This window comes from Lepisma saccharinum, chromosome 3, assembly GCF_977018435.1.
Source record: "Lepisma saccharinum chromosome 3, izLepSacc3.1, whole genome shotgun sequence".
NCBI classification, from domain to species: domain Eukaryota; kingdom Metazoa; phylum Arthropoda; class Insecta; order Zygentoma; family Lepismatidae; genus Lepisma; species Lepisma saccharinum.
Genome location: NC_139231.1, coordinates 136523558 through 136534228, shown reverse-complemented (window position 1 = coordinate 136534228; position 10671 = coordinate 136523558). Strand labels below are relative to the sequence as shown.

The window sequence follows — 10671 nt, the reverse complement described above, 5'->3', positions numbered from 1 at the left end:
TGATAAGGTTTATCGCAGTAAGGGTCAAGAGATGCAAATTTTTTTATAAGTTTTCTGTGACGTTTCTCTCTCCACACTATCGTCTCTGCTCCAGGATGTTCTTCCCGCTCTTTTAAGCAATTTTTCCACAAAAATTTCAGCACGAGAACAGCTGACGGTGGCCTTTTGATGAAGTCGTGTGAATTTCTTATGGCCGCGTACACCAACGCCGATTATTTCGAAGTTCAGATGAACGAGATCAATTTTAATCCACTCTAAATGAACTTGGTTTAAAGATATACATTGCACCAACGAAAAACGACGTTCAGGAGATTCCGTTCAACTGATCCGAGATTAATTTGTAAGGCTATACCTGATATAGAGTAATGTGATGTAATGTGATGTGTTAAAGTATCAACATGTAGGAAAGAAAATAATTCGGGCTACAAACTTCTCTGAATTTGAGAGATGTACTAATCAACCTTGTCAATATGTACAAGGATGTAGTGGAGTGTAAAAAAATAATAATATTAAAAAAGAACTGACGGCACAACACAAAAGGAGAAGGAGAAAGCATGGAACCTTCTTCTACGGGACTTTAATGCCTTACGAAATGCATTCGATTTTGAGAGAACAGCGTACGCTGAACCTCGTCCGCTCAAATAAAGATATACCGTGCGTTCATTTCGATCTTCAGCCGAGAGATCGGGAGAAGCGTGGCGGGCGGCGCTGACGGAGATGCCGACATTTGCGTACTGTAATGCCCGCTTATTTTTATGGACATATGCATACATTCATATAAATATTGCAAAACGAGCACTAACCTGTGTTATACGGGTACGGTTTTAATTTTAGGAGCTTAGTAGCTGTATGTGCTGATGATTTTGACACGTCCATCTCACGGCGTAGAGGTTTGTTTGGAGAACGTTCTAACGCTGCACCAATTTCATTGAGTTTTGCTTCGGTTAGAATCAGTCTTTTTTGCTTAGGTGTTTTAAAATTTAACGATCCAGTTTCTTGTAATTTAAGGACAAGATGTCTAACGGTATCTCTATGTGGAGGTGAAACGCCTAGGAATTTCTGTACATATTGCCTACACACGTCTCGACACGAGTCTGTTTTCACGTAAGTGTCATACATAAGAATTCTTTGTTCTAACGTGAACCTTGCGGCTGGCATTCCAATCGTCTCACTGACACAACACACATGCACACTGCAATAACACAAACAAGTAACGGCAAGTAACCAAGAATATCACTCTTGCGCACAGTACGAAATTAACACGCTCTTGGTTTACATCTGCTCGCCACTATATTCACAGCTCTGTCTTCATCTAGTCACGATGGAACAAAAAACTCGAGCTCGGAGATTTCGGATTGCAAGGAAGCTCACGAAAACCATTGACTTTTAACGGTTTCGTCTGCAGCGTAATCTTGATACAGTGTTGCACATTCGAAACCTCCAAACGATCGACACAAAACTCTTTCAAGGATATAAACTTAAGCAGGATGTTACTGGTCAAAACTATGATTAAAATGTTTGATTATCTGTGGTTCTTAACATCGTTTCTAAAGCGTATTTTTTGTGTATATAAGGGCAGAACTTGGATGAATTACAGATGTGATGAATTATAACACAGGTTAGCGCTCGCTTTGCAATATTTATATGAATGTATGCATATGTCCATAAAAATAAGCGGTCATTACAGGACGCAAATGTCGGCATCTCCGTCAGCGCCGCCCGCCACGCTTCTCCCGATCTCTCGGCTGAAGATCAAAAAGAAATGAAATTAGGCATACCATATTTAATGCAAAATAATGAGTTTTTCACGAGTTTTGTATCTCTTAAACCAATTGAATCTCAAACTCAAAATTTTTACTGAAGTTACTTATCATGGAGTACTGTATTGTGTACAAATTTCAGATTTTTAAACAACTGCCCACCAGAGATATTTAACCCTGAACTTGGATTTTTTTAAACAAAAAGTACATGTTTATGACTCTGTAGAAACAAAAGGATAAAAGTCTCAGGCTTCAAATAATTTTGGCACACACTATTGGTACACAGGTACTTGCACAAAAAAATTCAAGTCTCAAACAAACTGCCTTCCCCCTAAAAAAAAAAAAGTCCAAAAATGTCATTTTGAGCGATTAAAATACACAATTTTGACCTTAAAATTTATTATGAAGGAATAATATTTAGAAAATTACACAGAAATATAATTGTAGCCTATAATGTGCTTAACATCACAGATTTTGTCTCATTGTCGTTGGACTTAACAGAGCTGAGATTAAAATGTTGCCGCTGATGCTTACGAATGGAGAAAATGACGCGCGCCATCTTCAAATCGGTGATAGTAAAAATAAAATAACAGTGGTTCTTAACTGTCAACATATGAGGCTCACACCACACAAAAAATAAACTTTTTTAAAAATGCTCCAGTAACCATGTTGTATGACTTCATATGGATTGACCCATATACAAAAAGAGCAGTTACTACTAAAGAAATGGCCCTCTCATACGATCATATCCCCCTTGTAAAATACCTGCCCATGTTGACACGTTCTTTAGTCAAAGGAACATTATTTAACTAAAAGAGCAAATAATAAGTTCACATGAAAGACTCGAAAGCATTCGCGTGATGCCTCTCAGGGTATGGAGTAATATCTCTGTTAGTTCGTCAAATAAAAATCAAAGTTAAGTTTCCACTAAGAAAAAGGAAGACGATTTTACTTCTTTGTAAACTAAATACTTATATGCCTAACATATAATCCATTTCACTTAAAGAAATTAAACCACAGATTAAACTTCTTATAATTCAACTTGATCACTCTATTCAAAAACCGAGCCCGAGCTTTAAAGTCCAGACAAAACACACTCGTAATTGCCATGGCAACAGCTCTTAACAAGATAAGTATATACAGGCTAGTCACTATCCTGACATTATCAGTGATAGGTAAATTACAGAAATTAAGATTAAAGAACAACAAAAATTTGTACAAGAGAAAAGATAATTAATAACAATAAATATTAGTTTCTGGGAAAGGACGTGTCAATGTCAATGCATTAGGAGATATCACTTTCCTACAAAAGGTTCTAGTACAGTGTTTCTCAACCGCCGGGCCGCGGTCCGGTACCGGGTCCTGGCACAAATTATACCGGCCCGCGAGAGGTTCTCTTGAAGTTTGTGGTTTGCAGCCCGAGCTGACAACACTCTGGAAATATGGCCTTTCGTTCGGGGTCTGGAGGAAATTCTTTCTCGCCAGTCTGGTGTGAAATCAAAGCCGCTAAGGGAAGTGCATCCATGGAGCCCCCTCCCCATTCTAGGAAACTACTTTGTATGGAAGTGCGAGGATTAAGATGAGATAAATGATGAGAAACTTACATGATCGTCGTATGCATGCAACTTGGTATGTCAGCTAGCATAGTTATAGGCGGGTCGGCATGTTTGAAACAACTTCTTTTAAACGTTTAAAACATATGACTTTGTTTTTTACAAATGTTTTATACATTTCAAACATAGTGTTTTAAACATTTTTAAAGTATATTTTGATACTTGATAGTCTGTGTGCCTTGTGTGCTTGGTAACTATGTCTTTTAATATCTCTGTGTCATTTACGTACCTTACTGTGCACAGAAACCTGTTCAGTGCCTGAAAACATATATTCAGTTAACAAAGAAACATATCGTTATGAGTGCCTGTGGGCCACGTTGAAAACACACACCTTTTGTTTTTCTTTTCAAATGTTGTAAATACTTTGTGGATGAAACAGTTTTATTCCACACTTAAGCACATTGTTAATGCCAATGTGTTTTGTTATTTCGGAAAACAGAGTAGCAACCACGGGGATGGAGTAGGGCCTGGCAACCGTGAATTAGTTGAACCTTCTCAGCCTACATGCGAGATTTAAGAGTAACGTAAATACGTATTTTAAGAAGTTAAGAAGTGTTTACTTTATAACTAGAAACACAGTCCTTCCTTGGATGATTAACAGATTCCTTATCAACCATTATTCTTACAAAATAAATCATCTTGGTATTATGTTTTAAACGCTTTTTTTTGTTTAAAACATGTTTTGTGTTTTTGATTAAAACATGTTTAAAACAAAAAAAACTGTTTTGTTTCTTCTAGAAAACACAAATTTTTCCAACCATGGTTATAGGATATATTAGTAATAACATGATCTGGCTTGAATAAATGCCAGATTGGACTCCTGCCAGCCAGAAATTAGATAAGAATAAATTGGAAATCGAGGAGGCTGTTGAGTTGTCCCCTCTCTAATTTTTCTTCGTGTCGCAAATTGTGACATTTCGAGATGACCATTATCTGACCCTTGAAAGTTGCAGCCATTTTATCAAGCAATAGACAAAACAGACAAGGCTCTTACATTGGTTCACTAAAATATACATTTGCACATTAGGCTTAGGAAGTAATGTTTTCGTAGAGGGGCGGCCCCCGTAAGGAGTTAAGTTTCCGAAGACTACATTTTAGCTTGCTTTGCAATTACATATTAGATAAGTCGAATACCTTCCTGAACAAAATTCGTGTCATTTTGAAATGATATGGTCACCAAAACAGACAAGAAAAGGAATTAACGACAAAAGTGTTCCAATATGTTGGAAACCGCCGTTCCCACAACCCTTTCTTTTCCATCGCAACATATTTAATAGTAAAATTGGGAAATTCATTTTTTATAAAAGTAACGTTCAAGTTAGTTTTCTTTCCTTCTCAAAGCAAAAATTAACGAGTTTCTTTACTTTGAAAGTAAGGCGTTGCCCTTTTAAACAATGAAGTATATTATTTAAAGTTTAAATACAAGAATGTACAATGTGCGATCAAATAGTAATGCATGTTGGGAATGAATCAAAACAGGAAAACAACTGTTGCAATAAACTACAGGATGTGCAGCCTAATCCTCATCAAAGGCTGTTCATCCTTGATGTCGAACAGATGCAATCGTAGATCTAGCGAAAGAATGTTCACTATGGTCACATTCGAAAAATGGATCTTAATCAATACAATTGCATTCTAATTTGACCATAATGTACATTCAAAATGCGTGCATTTATGAACTTGTCTACGTAACACCACTGTATAGATCGATACGTACCGATGCCACCGCCCATTCATCTGTGGCCGAGTGGAGTAGACCCCTGTAGCGGAGTGGTTAGCACATCGCGCTACGATGCCAGGAGTCCCGGGTTCGAATCCCGCTTGCGCTTGGTTGTTTGTGAATGTCCATTCATCAATTTCATCACTCATCCCCATCTTCGCAAATTAGCCAAGAGGCACAAAACGCGAAGTAAAATAAACTAAATCAATCAATCAATCAATCAACAGCATTGGTTAGGGTGAGGAGAATTTGGAAGTATAATTCTTTCTCGATTTCACGACGTCACATTCATACATAAATCACATGAACACTTTTTGTGGGGGGGGGGGGTGGAAAACTTTCTGATTCTGCCCCCTACCAAAAGCCAGGCCCCAAATTACGCCCATGTTAGTTAGCCCCTGATAATTTGAAACTAAATTTATAGCCCTCTTACTTATATCAGGCTGATGCCGTCCCTGGTAGTGACATATCTAATAATAATGATAATAAACGAACCGAAACGGTCATTTGCCATTTCTGACTAGATGGAACGGGAAAGTTCCAGATAATCACGAAGCGGAACGTTTCTCCGGTCCATCTCGAGCCCTGGTGTTCATACCAAACAAGTACCCTTCCACTGCTTGCGGCGCCTGGTATTTGTTTATACTAAGATCGTGATGTTATTGTCTTACCTTCAACGTGGTTGTTCGCACAACAGTTAGAGAGCTTTCCATTGCAACAGAACACCCTCTTGAGGTGCTTCTTGATGGACATTCCTCCCACTTGGGTCTTAAGCACTGTCACAGTGTTAGTCAACGCACCACTCTGCATCGCTTTGAACAGTATCGACCTCCCAACAAATCATAGAGGGGGTCAAATATCGAGAAAGCCATTTATACAATTCTATGTCCTTGGCTCTTGCAAGTAATAATTTTCCGTTAATGACTACACACAAATAACACGCTTCGGGAGAGAAGGTGTTGGAGTTTTCTTTGAAGAAGCGAAATGAGTGTAAACCTAATTTTGCTGCCATGGTTGCTGATGGCGTATAATTCTCTTCATGTACTTTTCTTTGTCCAACTGTTAAGCTGGGAAGCGTGGTTGCTTGATGACACTGTTGCCAACTCAGTTCTTTTGGAACCTGTTCTAGCCTCTATGCTGTAATGTTCCAAAGAAAAGAACTCTATTAAACAAGCCGGTCCTTATCTCGTTACTAAAGGCAAACACGATCACGTTGAGAGAGTGATTAAAGAAATGGACTCGGATACGGGAAGTCAGACTTTCAAATCAAATGGTTTGTCATCCTGGTTGAGGCCTTTCGTTGGTCTTTACTGGAGGAGAATGCTGAGATGGTATGTTTTAAGAAGATCCCGATCGATTACTCTCACTTTCTTTTTCTTCAATCATCCACTTACCACGCCTTCACGGTTTTCCTTATGGTACAGTCACGGACAGTTCTGGGTTGGGATAGCTGTATTGACTTTCAGTGGGATCATTACAACCCAGAAGTGTCCGTGACTGTACAAATACTTCTTTATGACAGTATACAGACTTTGCCAGATTTCCCCTAAGCTTCCCTATCCCAAGGTTGCTCTCTCTAGTTCCATATTCCAACTTGTTTTATATCTTCAAGTACATTGTCATACCATGTCTGTCTTGGGCATCCAAGTGTCCTTACTACTTCTAATTGCCCTTTAAAGATTTTCTTCACCACTCAGCCCTCCTCCATCCTATGCACATTTCCTAACAATCTTCGGTCCTTATTTTCAGTGTGACCCAAAATATGTATATGCATGTATAACACCTGATAACTTACATAATTTCCTGACCTTTTTTTGCAGGTTTAATCAATTTGAATACCGAACGAAGCCAGACTAAGCTTTGAACAAAGGAAATTTAGCCTAAAGTGATACTGGAAGTTTGAAAACGCAGTTGAAGTGCAAAGACAGGAGTGAATTTGAAGTAGATACACCTACGCGACTTACCATCACATGAAACTGTTCAGAATGCCAGCAAGAAACGTTCCGGAAGATGACAATTTGATAATTCAAGATCTAAGATGAAATCATCGTAGCAACTGTGAAGTCTACTCCTGGCAAACGGACCTTTTGACGGAAATCTCGGAATATCGTAATTGTAAGGTAAGTACAAAAGGCAGGTACAGTGTCTCAAAATCTGTGCGCGCATTTTGCCTTTCAGCAGCGGGAGAGATTTATTTAGTGCGCGATAAGTGCTATTCGCCGGGAGTGGCTGGCTTCGGTGCTCTGCGTTCGCTTCGCCTAGCGACCAGGCGGGCCGGCAGCGAGGGAGTTGGTGGGCACGAACCCACGAGTAAAATTACGCCGCCGAAAACCGAACCACTGAACATTGCACCACAGGGACATTCCTGGATGGACGTGGACCGGATACGGTGAGTACCCTGATGCTTTCTTTCTTTCTGTGTGCATTTATTGTTTTGCCTTCTTTGCCTCGTTATTCGAGTTCGCGTAAAAGTACGAATAACGTGTATCGGGTTTGTCTTTGCGATATTTTCATATACGTACAGATCTCGGCATTATTCCAGCTTACCAGTAAATGGCTTTCATTGCGCTTCCGAGAGAACAGAAGAAGTGAAATTGATAACTAGTAGGCTAATTGAAAAGAATCCACGACAATCATGGGAAGAGAAAAGTGAGTATATGTTACAACTTTTGATTGTTCCTTACTTGCGTGCTTTTATACCAATATCAATATTTGAAATTTTATTTTCCTACAGAATAATAGTGGTGAATTACTTACAACTGTGGCAGTTTTGACGTATGCTAATGCCTATGTAGATTGATGCTTAGGTTTTGCGGCATCATCTCTGAGGAATATATTCCTTCTCAAGAAACATTTAGTGTGGAGAGAAAACCGAAATCTAAGACAAAAGAGGATCTGCAAAAGCTATTGTAGAAACATTTGACCTACATAATTATTTAAGTTAGCTGCATTACTTTATTATTGTACCTTCATCTCACACTTGCTGTGAGTTTCGGAGAGGAGGGTGTTTATTCTAGTGGGGAGGGGGCGAATTCCTTTATATATATATATATATATATATATATATATATATATATATATATGCCTCGTGGTAGGTTCACTGCGGTTGACATAGATATGTTGTAATATTTGCACTCAGTATATATATTGTAAATTCGCAAGTATAGAATTATAATGAATACCAAATACTCATTTCGAAGTTGGGTCGCAGGACAATTTTGTATCACAGAAGTGTGGTACACTTAAGAGTAAAAATAGTTTTTTTGTAGACAAATGCACGCAGAAGACAAAATTTATGTAAATTTTCCATGGATCCCATATACGAGGGGAGAGTGAAAAGTTTTGAGCCTCACATGGAAGGAGTGATGCTAGGTAGTAAAAATTTTGGAGGATGTAAGGTTTGAGTTTTAGGACACTCTGTGCGAACTTTTATGAAATTCACATGTTTTCTTCTATTTTTTGTCAGGTTGAAAATGAATGAAGTGCCAAAGACGAGAGTGGCCGACAGGGCCGTGATTCTGTACCTCTGACGGAAAGGCCTCACTGCACAGGCTGCTTTGGTCGAGTGTGGCTTCACCGCACTTCCCCATCCTCCTTATTCCCCCGATCTACCCCCTCACATTTTCATCTTTTCCCTGCTATGAAGAATCTACTTCGAGGACGTCACTTCCACACGGACGAAGGCGGTCATTCACTGGTGTGAGACTCAGGATATTTCATTCAACCAGATGACTGTAAACAAATTGCAGCACAGAATGCATAAGTGCATTGATCTGGGGGGCGGGTGATTATTGAGATTGTGTGATTATGTAGAGAAATCTTAATGAGAAACTGTAGCTCAAACAGCCCTTCCCTGTGAGGCTCAAATCTTTTCACTCTCCCCTCGTAGATTGGAGCAGTTGGCGTTTGTTGACCAATAAGAAAGAGTGAATGACGAAAGTTAGCATAAAAAATAGATACCTCAAACTTTTGTGATATCACGCATATTAAATTTATAAATTAACCCTATTATTTTTAGCTTCATCTGGTGTCATGTTTAAGAATCAAGAGTTCCCAGATTAGCTTCCACGTCATATTTATTAACAATACTACTACTGTATACACCATGCGTTACAAAATAGTATATAGAGGCCTTAGGTTAATATTTTAGGCAGGTTCAATTTTCGTATTAATATTTGGAAAATCCTCACACTCTCCCATCAACTTATAGTTGTCACAAACACACACTTGAACAATGAGGGGGTGGTTGGATGCAGCGGCGTGCCCAGGTTTTTGCTTTGCTTTATTTTACTTCGCTTTTGTGCCACATTTGGCTAATTTTCGGAGATCGGTATGAGTTATGATATGATAAAATTGATTGATATTCACAAACATCCATGGCCAGGCCGGGATTCGAACCCGGAACCCCTGGCGTCGTAGCGCGATGTGCTATCCACTCGCCACACGGGCCGGCTGCTCAGATTTTTCTAAGGGGGCGGTTACTTGTACTTTTCTTAGTAGTCAGTCCTCATTTTTCCATCTTTTCCTGCCTTTGACGGTCTTTTTCTTAGGAATACTGGACCACGGTACGTATGACCCCCCTCCCCCAACCACTCTTTGGGCACGCCACTGGTTGGGTCTCTTGCACCTTCTCCTTCCGCTGCTCCTCTTTTGAAGGCTATCTTCGCCACTGCATATAGTGACGTTTTGACTAAAGATGGATCCATTTAGTTATAATTGCTATATTTTGCCATCTTTGCATGAAACTGATTTTTTTTTTAATATAGAAGTTTGTTTTATTTTAGGTGAGGTTTAGCAACTCGGGGTTGGCAAAACTGTTTGATAATGGTAGCGTGGCAGTACGTTTGCGAGTGAGCGATTGATATTTTCTCTCCTGGAAGCTCACTCTTTCTCAGGAATGGGCGTTAACCTTTGTCTAAGTGCGAAGTTGTTGTTCCGTGTAAACTTACTTGTGAGACTTTTAAATGTATCGATTTTGAAAAGTTATGTCACACACTTACATGCTTGCGGCGAAGCACTTAAAATTGAATCATTTATATATATAATTCACATATTTATATTTCGTCGTATGGAACCAGTGGACTCCCAAAATGCTGTTTTCAGTTTTGTTTAAAGAAACTCCTCTGAAGAGCTCTAATTGCAAGTCAGATCGACGTATCTCCACTTCTAATCCTTAGCACATGCCTCTAATTTACTAACTCTTTTTAAGAGTCAGACATATTTCGAAAAATAATTTCCTCTCCTGTAAATTTGTAAAATTGGAGTTAGGTCCCTCCCCCCCCCCCCGGTTCTCATATGACGATATATTGATCACTTATTCATGTCAATTTAAGCCACTAAGTTGAATGCTACCGCACTGCCCTTGGTTTCAATCCAACGCAATAATACGAGATCCACACAACCCCAACACCGCTACCCAAATTTTCCAAATATCTCCTGAAAGTTTTCGCAAAGGTTTGATTTATGGTAATTTTAAAGTAAAATTTACCATATCAACCCTCTAAAATCGTCCTTAAGCTTCCGGAATGTAATGTTATGGATAATGGCGGCGATTGGGGGGGGGGGGGGTAGGGGGCAG

The 10671-nt window shown here is 39.2% G+C and overlaps 1 protein-coding gene across 3 annotated transcripts in view; it reads left to right on the top strand.

The window, feature by feature from the left end:
• Positions 1–10671, top strand: part of LOC145985436 (1-aminocyclopropane-1-carboxylate synthase-like protein 1) — a 56127-nt gene that overhangs the window by 4895 nt on the left and 40561 nt on the right. The window contains exon 2 of one of the 3 annotated variants that reach the window (XM_083119479.1): positions 6914–7213. The exons of 1 other annotated variant lie outside the window; for it this stretch is intronic. The gene's annotated coding sequence lies outside the window, so the exon portion shown is untranslated. Of the gene's footprint in view, positions 1–6913; positions 7214–7328; positions 7483–10671 lie in introns of those variants that run through there. One more of the 3 variants, XM_083119480.1, reaches the window with a different exon arrangement.